Source organism: Pteropus alecto, unplaced genomic scaffold, assembly GCF_000325575.1.
Source record: "Pteropus alecto unplaced genomic scaffold, ASM32557v1 scaffold157, whole genome shotgun sequence".
Lineage (NCBI taxonomy): Eukaryota > Metazoa > Chordata > Mammalia > Chiroptera > Pteropodidae > Pteropus > Pteropus alecto.
This window is the reverse complement of record NW_006440626.1, coordinates 1,396,368-1,404,047: the sequence shown is the minus strand read 5'-3', so window position 1 is coordinate 1,404,047 and position 7,680 is coordinate 1,396,368.

The following is a 7,680-nucleotide window of genomic DNA, read 5'->3' as shown; positions in this document are numbered from 1 at the left end:
ACCTCCTCGCCAACCGGAAATGCGGGGTCTGCACACCGGCACAGGCCTGGCTTCACCTGGGCCCCACCGGGTGCTGCATCGGCGGCCGTCGGCCCGGATGGAACGAGGGGAAGGAACAGGCCCGGGGGACGGCCGCCCGGCCCTGGAAAGGCGCCTCGGCCCGCATTCTGGCGGAATCTCCCCGAGGGCTGTCCTTGGAAGCCGGGCCTTTTTAGTAACAAGCTTTTTGCAGCTTTACGATCTCTCAAGTCCCGGAGGTTTTTGCTGTGACAAGAACGCTCACCCCGCGTTCCCGCTTCGTGGCCTCTCCGTGTCGCTGTCATTTAGTTTTGGGGCACACGTCCGAGACCCAGGCACCCCGGCCGCCGTTGCCCGCGGAGGGAAGGGCGTGCTGAAGGCGTTTCTGGATGTCTTGCTACCGTGGACTGGCCGAAGCCGGCTCTGAGAGGCAGCTTGCGCCCCACCAGAAGTCCCCATCTCGGGCCCCGTTTGCGACTGGACACAGTTTTAAAAACTTTTATAAAGCAGAATATATTCGTTTTCTGAGGCTGCCATAACAAAGCACCACAGGCTGAGGGGCTTAGACAGACATTTATGTCTCACGGTTCTGGAGGCCGGAAGTCCAAGGTCAAGGGGTGGTCAGCAGTGCTGGTTCCTTCTGAGCCTCTCTCCTCGGCGTGTAGATGGCCATCTCCTCCCTGTGTCCTCCCATGGTCGTCCCTCTGTGTGTGTCTGTCCCGATCGCCTCTTATAAGGACACAGGTCATATTTTATTAGGGCCTGCCCCAATGACCTCATGTAACCTTAATCACCTCTTTAAAGACCCATCTCCAAATACAGTCATGTTCGGAGGTGCTGGGGGTCAGACCTTCAACAGATGGATTCTGGGGGGGACCCTATGCAGCCTGTAACAGGGAGACGAGGTGTTTATCTGATTCCCCCAGGAGCTGGAGTCCTAGCCTCCGGAGGCCCCACTGGCACCTCTCCCTGGGGGGTACCTGTAAAGGAATGCTGTTCACGCCTTGCTCACCTTGGCTCAGGAGAGAGGTGGGGATCCATCAGCGGGGTCCCAGGCGGGTCCTGCGCTGTGGCAACGCCCCAAGCTCCTTTCCCAGCTCCCCAGCTGGGGTTTACGATGTGCCGACACCCTGGGGACCCCTGCACAGCAGTCTCCCTGGGGCCTTTCTCATCTCTCCGATTTCCGGCCCCCCTGCTGTAGATCAGAGCTGTTAAGTAAGTCGTTCCTATTAAATTGAATGCCAAAGCTGAAGATTTGAAAAAGAGTTTAATGTTCTGTCTCCGCCGGCTGCTTCGAGGCTGGGGATGGGTTCCGAAGAGCCGTTTTGATGGCGGTGGTTTCTCAGCAGGGGAAAGAAATAATTAAAATGGCATTATGTTGTCTCCTGCGGGATGAGTGACATTAAAGCATGACGTTGACACAGCGGCCGAGGCTGGCGCATTCTGTGCCACGCGAATCGCAGACACGATCACAGCGCCCGGGGCCGGTGGCGGCCCACCCACCTGGCCGGGTCACAGTGGGCTTCGTGAGGGAGCCCACAGCACATGGGGAGCCGTGGGCAGCGGGGCGGGGGGCGCCCAGGAGGCGAGGTCGGGATTTGGAAAGAGAACAGAGCCCTGGGGGTTTCAGCCCAGGTGGGAGCTGCACCAGGTCCCAGCAGGGAAGGGAGGAAGTGGTTCCACGAGGAGGGGGGGGCGACGCTGAGCTTCCAGAGGCAGGAGCCCACTTCATGCCCCCGTGTTTCCAGCAGGAGGGAGAAAGGAATTGCAAGACGTGGGGAAACTATACGGCACGTTCGCCTCACTCTGCTGACGGTTTAAGGCCACGGTTCTTTTATCCAAATTCTCATTGTTCAAGTTGGGTCGAAGGTGCAGGTGTGCCTTCTGCATGCCAGGGGAGGACCCCGTGTGCTGTGCAGGTCTCGTGGTCCTGCCTTCACTGCCCGGTGTGGATCAGACTTCAAAGCATGGCCCAGACGGATGCTTCAGGGGTGCCAGTTCCTAGGACGGAAGTCGGGGTGACCTCTGCTGTGGGGGTCGAGTCCTCCTGTGCGATCGACCCATCGTCCCTATTGGTTTGGGGACACTAGTTGTCTGGGCGTGGGTTCCAGGGTCAGGGGTCCTGGGACATCTTCTTGGAGTAAGTTGGGTAGTAGAAAAACCTTAATTCCGGAACATTCTGGAAACTTTCCTCCTCAGCTGAGCCACATTTTCGGTGAATTGTTTTTTCTGACGAGGGACCCGTAGCCACAGGAACTAAATGAAAGCGACCTCAGGCGCTGTGAGGCCCGAGTGAGACTCATTCCCCATCTTCCATCCTTCCTGGGCGTGTCGCCCCCTCCACCGCTGGCCTTGGGGTACCTCCTTGCAGCTCTCCTCACCCCTTAACAACCACAGGTCTTAGGAAGCACAGAGCCCAGCCCCCACGTGCCCTCACGTCCTAATTGGATGTGACAAAGAGCTTCGTCGTTTTAAAGCGACCGAACCCTTTTGTCACCCCCTTTGTGAGCCAGTACGTCATTGTCTTTTCCATTGTTTTAAGCGACGTGTACTCTGGACTTCTGGATATTAAATAAAAGCCGCTCGAACCCTGGCGTGTGGTCGAGCCGCCCCGCCCAGCCACGGCGGGAAGCCCCGTGCGCTGCGGGCCGGCCCGAGCGCAGCCTTGCGGGGCGAGCGGGGGGCTGGGATTGACTCAGTGAGGAGCTCGTGCGCCCGGGGCCGTCGTCCACTTCCGTTTGGCCCTGGTTTTTTCTTTCGTGCGTTGGGCGGTCAGCGGGTTGTGCCAGCCCTGCTCAGACGGAGAAGCGGTTAAGGAGCCAGCTCCCGGCCCGGTGTGGAGTGGGGCCCCGATGGGCTGTGGCCCAGGGTTTCACGGGCAGAAGTCACCGGGAACAGAGGGGCACGGTCACGGGGGCAGGCGAGTGCCAGTGAAGAACCGCCGGTGGGGCGAGCCAGCCCGTTCGCCTGGCTCCAAACCAGAGTGGGAGCCGCCAGCGGGCAGTGGCCTGATAAAATGCTGCTCCAGGGAGGGGGGCTCCTTGCACTTAGGGACAAGGGACACCTAGGTGACCGCCCCCATGGTGGCCACATCTTCATGCTCCACGCTGGCCCTGCCGTCAGCCTTACCCGCAGAAGTCATGGGAGGCTTTAGGCGCACGGAACTTTTCTCTATGAAATGTTGAGATGCTGACTATTAATGCATGCTAGCCTGGAGAGGAAGGCAGCGATGCTATTTTAAAAATACCCAAAATGACAAAACGGCTTCAGAGAAACGCTCGGGTTCAAACCCGGCTTTGTTCCCATGGGACTGCTGGCGAGTTAATGAACCCATACTTTCCAAATTCGTCCCTCCCTCCTTCAAAATCAGGGGATATTTGGCAATGCCTGGAGACAGTCTGAGTTGTCACTTGGGGAAGGGGGTTCCTCAGTTGCTGCTAAACATCTCATAATATGCAGCTCAGGTTCCTCGGCCCCAAACGTCCATCCATCATGCTGAGATTGAGAAATCGCTGGGCCCTTGAGGCGGCCTGTGCCAACCTGCGGTTTCGTTCGGTCAGATCATCTGTTCATATTGATTAGAATAAAGCATTGTTTCCTGCGATGTTGGCTCTTTCAGGCCAGCAATGGCACCTAACCTTCCAGGACTCTTCTGGTTTGTCCTGTTCGGGGGACATTCACCGAGGGTCTGGTTTGTCCACGCCGCTGCCCTGGAACCGTGGAGACAGAGAGACAGCATGTAGATAATTCACAGGGTGAAGTGGACAAGGAGGGGTCCAGGGCGTGGCCGGGGACAGTTGAAGCTGAGGGGGGAGGAACAGCGAGGACCTGGAGAAGGAGCCGTGAGAGCGGGCGGGGCGGGAGGCGGCCTCGCGTGCTCTACTCCTTCGTCTTTCATAAACGCTGTTTGCCTCCATTCTTCTGGGCGACAGCCCTGGTCTGATGTGACATGCTCCCAGGAGAGCTTCCAAACTCGGCCTCTCCTGGGGGTGGGATCTCTGCCTGGTCAGGGTCCCTCGTGGCCAGTGTCTGAGGAACGGTGGCATTACGTGGCCACTTGCCTTCAGCAGAATTCATAGGATCTGAGAATTCAGAAAAGAAAAGGACCTTCTGAGCTTATCACTTTTAAGCCTTTCCCAGGCAGGGGACAGCTGGGCACTGTCCCTGAGCGCATCATCGCCACCGCAGAGCCCGGAACTTGTGGCTCCTTCAGCAAAGACAGCGTCTCGTGGTTGGGAAGCTCAGGTTTTGTCAGGTTTCATTTTAAATGGACATCCACTCTTCGGGGGTGTAATAAATCGTTACTGTCCTCACCGGCCGGTGGGTCGAGGCTCTGCCCTGGGGCAGGCGTGTGGGGACTGCCTTGAGCCCAACAGAGTCGTTTAGTCAATGTTTATTGTCTAAGTGTCGAGCTAGGGCCTGGGGTGCAGCGGGGACCCAAGGTGGGCACAGCTGCTGCCTCGGGCACTGGAGGGCAGAGGGGCGGGCGGACAACTCGGGGAGGCGGGCAAGATCGTGCAGACGGGGCAAGTGCCGGGCGGACAGGGAGCCAGGGCGGGTGATGTGGCGGGGAGGCTGGAGGCAGAGGGATCAGAGATGAGCCCCACGGTTAACGTGCCCTCAAGCTCCGTGCCTCCGTCTTGGCCATAAGATGTGCAGACACAGCAACTTAAATGGAGGCTGGAGGCAGAGGGATCAGAGCTGAGCCCCACGGTTAACGTGCCCTCGAGCTCCGCGCCTCCATCTTGGCCGTAAGATGTGCAGGCAACTTAAACTCCGTCTGGGAGGGGTTACCCCTCTGTGTCCAGCCCGACAGACCCCCGAAAGGTCACTAGCCGCGACCCCTTGAATTTGCATGCACGGCCCTCCAAGGCAGCAAAAGCTAACCTTGCCGTAGGAAAATAAAGCCCGCCCCTCGGCCTCTGCCCTCTTGGAATGAATGACCTCGATTCCACTGAAACCGGGGCGCCCATTCCGGTGGCAGCGCCTCCCACGTCCTGCCTGGGCCACCGCAGTGTGGCTGCATACATCCCCATCGTCCTCCGGGCCCTCTCAGGGGAGAGGTCGCGTGACATATGACAGCTGCTCCCGATTATCTTTGTGCACTGTACATCCCATTTTCAGTCAGCGTAGGCCGAGGCCGAGTCCACTTTCAGGAACAACCTAGCAAGCAGCGAAGGGCCGCCCCCCAGCTCTTCCCTAAGCCTGCGGCCACGGCCCCTCCAGCCGTGCAAGTGGCCCCATCGAAGAGTGTGTTCCGGGCCCAGCTCCGTCACAGCCTTGCTTTGCTGGCGTAAGTTAGCGAACATTCGCAAATTTAAAAAGAAAAGATACAAGCCTTCTCCTTGGAGGCCAAACTTTGTGCTTATCCCCCAGGAGAGTCTGGAACTGACTGTAGTTATCAGTCTGGGGGCCGGGAGGGGAGACGGGGGTGGGGAAGGAGAAGAATTAGCATCCCCCTGAAAGACAGAGGGCATCGCAGGGGGTCCTGGGCGGGGAGTGTCTGTCCTGTCGGACGTGGGGGGCGAGGATTCACGCCGGGGTCCCTGGACTAATCTGCAGGTCACGATTCCAGTCTTAGAATCCGATCCTTGTCATGCTTCTGAACCATGCAGGACTCTGCATCTGATTCCCAGCTCCCTGGGCCCTGCAGCCCCGAGAGAAAAGAGGTCCTTCTAGGGCCGCCACAGGGAAACCCTGGTGCTTTAAACAGGCCTTGAACTGAAGACTGTTCTTTCCTTTTTAAAAACTCTTTGGGGTGATGATAAAAAGCAAACACAGCCACAGACCTTGAATAAACCGTGCTTATCACATCGCGCGTAGAAGCCGAAGCCGGGGACTTAATCGGTACTGAGTTCCGGGCGATTACAGGTGACTGTGTTGTCTCCATGTGCCACCATCTACTACGTGCCACTCTGGTGATCATTAGATCCCCGCTGCCTTGAAATCAACCAGCACGAGTAACCGGCCGCAGATTCCCGTCCTTGAGGAGACGTCACTTGCAACGGCTTCCGGTGACAAATCCTCTATCGACCGGATTTCAGTTGCAGATAACTGGAACCATTTTAGTGCTGAAGCAGAAAGAGATGGATTACAGGAAGTGAGGCGATCGCAGAGCCTGGGGGAGCCGGCTGGAGACAGGTCCCCCAGCAACGACTCTGAATGTTACGCAGGGCCGGCTGCCCCTGCCTGGCCCCCGGGGCTGCTGGGTGACCGCTGGCTCCAGAGCACACATCGTGGTTTCCGCTCACCTCTTCGGATCCACTCCCTGGCGTCCCCCGCCCTGAGCTCTATGCGCCGCTGTGTCCATGGGCTTCCTTTGCCCCCAGCTTCCATCTCGACTTGGCTAGTGGGAGGCCCAGGCAGGAGGAGGGGCGTGGAGGGGTGTCCTGGGCCACCGCGCGTGACTGGGGGTTGGCTGTGTCTCGCTATTAGAGCCCCTACCCACGGTCCCCTCTTAGATGTCCCCTAACTCCCTTTCTGGGCTCTAGAATCCACTCTCGCCTCTGGCCCCGTGGGCCTTGAAGTGGTGTCAGTTCCCTCAAGATGCTGGGACGCAGCACCTTCCCTTCCGGGCTCCCTTAACCCTGCCGCAGCTGTCCCTTCACGACTCACCCTCCAGGTCCCGCATTCGAGTGCGCCATCTCTTTGCTGCCAGACTCTGGGTGCTGCACCCACCCGGATGCGATCCAGGCTCAGGGAGCCACCGCCGGAAGCATGGGGTCCGGAGTCACGCCGTGCCCGCCACGCCTGCCCCAGCACGATGGGCGTCCGGCCACGGCTGCTTCTCACCCCTCTTCGCCACGGATCCCCGTCTTGCTCGAGGGCATCGGAAGGGCACGAACTCAGTGACGCGCTTCCGTGTCTCCCTCTGTCACGGGATAGAGCACCTGCCTCAGAGCTGGGGTCCGGCCAAATCGGTGCCCTTAACATTACGTAGGTTTCATCGTCGGTTACTCGATAAACATTAGCGATCCTGTCAGTCATACTCGTCATTTTTGTAACTTCTCGTGAACAACCCCACTTTCCTGCTCCCGAGCTCCCCTTGTTCCCTCTTCCCACCTGCTCTGGTCCTCTTCCGCCCGATCCGTCAGCAGAGAAAGGTTTTAGCTTCCTGGTCACCCAGCGCTGTCACCTGTCGCTGTGAAAACTCACGGAGATTCAAGCTCGACAGACCAGCCAGGTGTGGAGTGTCCTCTGACTGTCCTGCTATTCTGGAATCTCTCCTGGTCGAACTCTAGACCTTTCCACAGGCTCTTCCCTCCACCTGGATTAAAGTTTCCACCCGTCTTCCTTAACCGGCACACTTCTATTCATCCATTAAAGGCCCATTTCGCCTCCGGAAAAACTACTTCCTCCCCTAGGCAATGGCAGCCATGATTGATCCCTGGTGCCCACCTTATGCCAGGCATTTTTCTAGGCTCTGGGACAAAGGAAAACTTCAGGGGCTGTGTAAGGAATCAGAGAGAGGACTTACTTTAGATAGGGCAGTTAGGGAAGGCTTCCTGAGAGAGGAGGCATTTAGGCAGATGATAAAGATAAGGACTTAGCCATTTTAAAAGCTGGAGCAGAGGGAAGTATGAAGTAAGTGTCAAGACCCCCAAACAGGAAGGCCTGAGGCACTTTCGAGGAACAGAAAAGGGCAGTCAGTGAGTCCGAGGG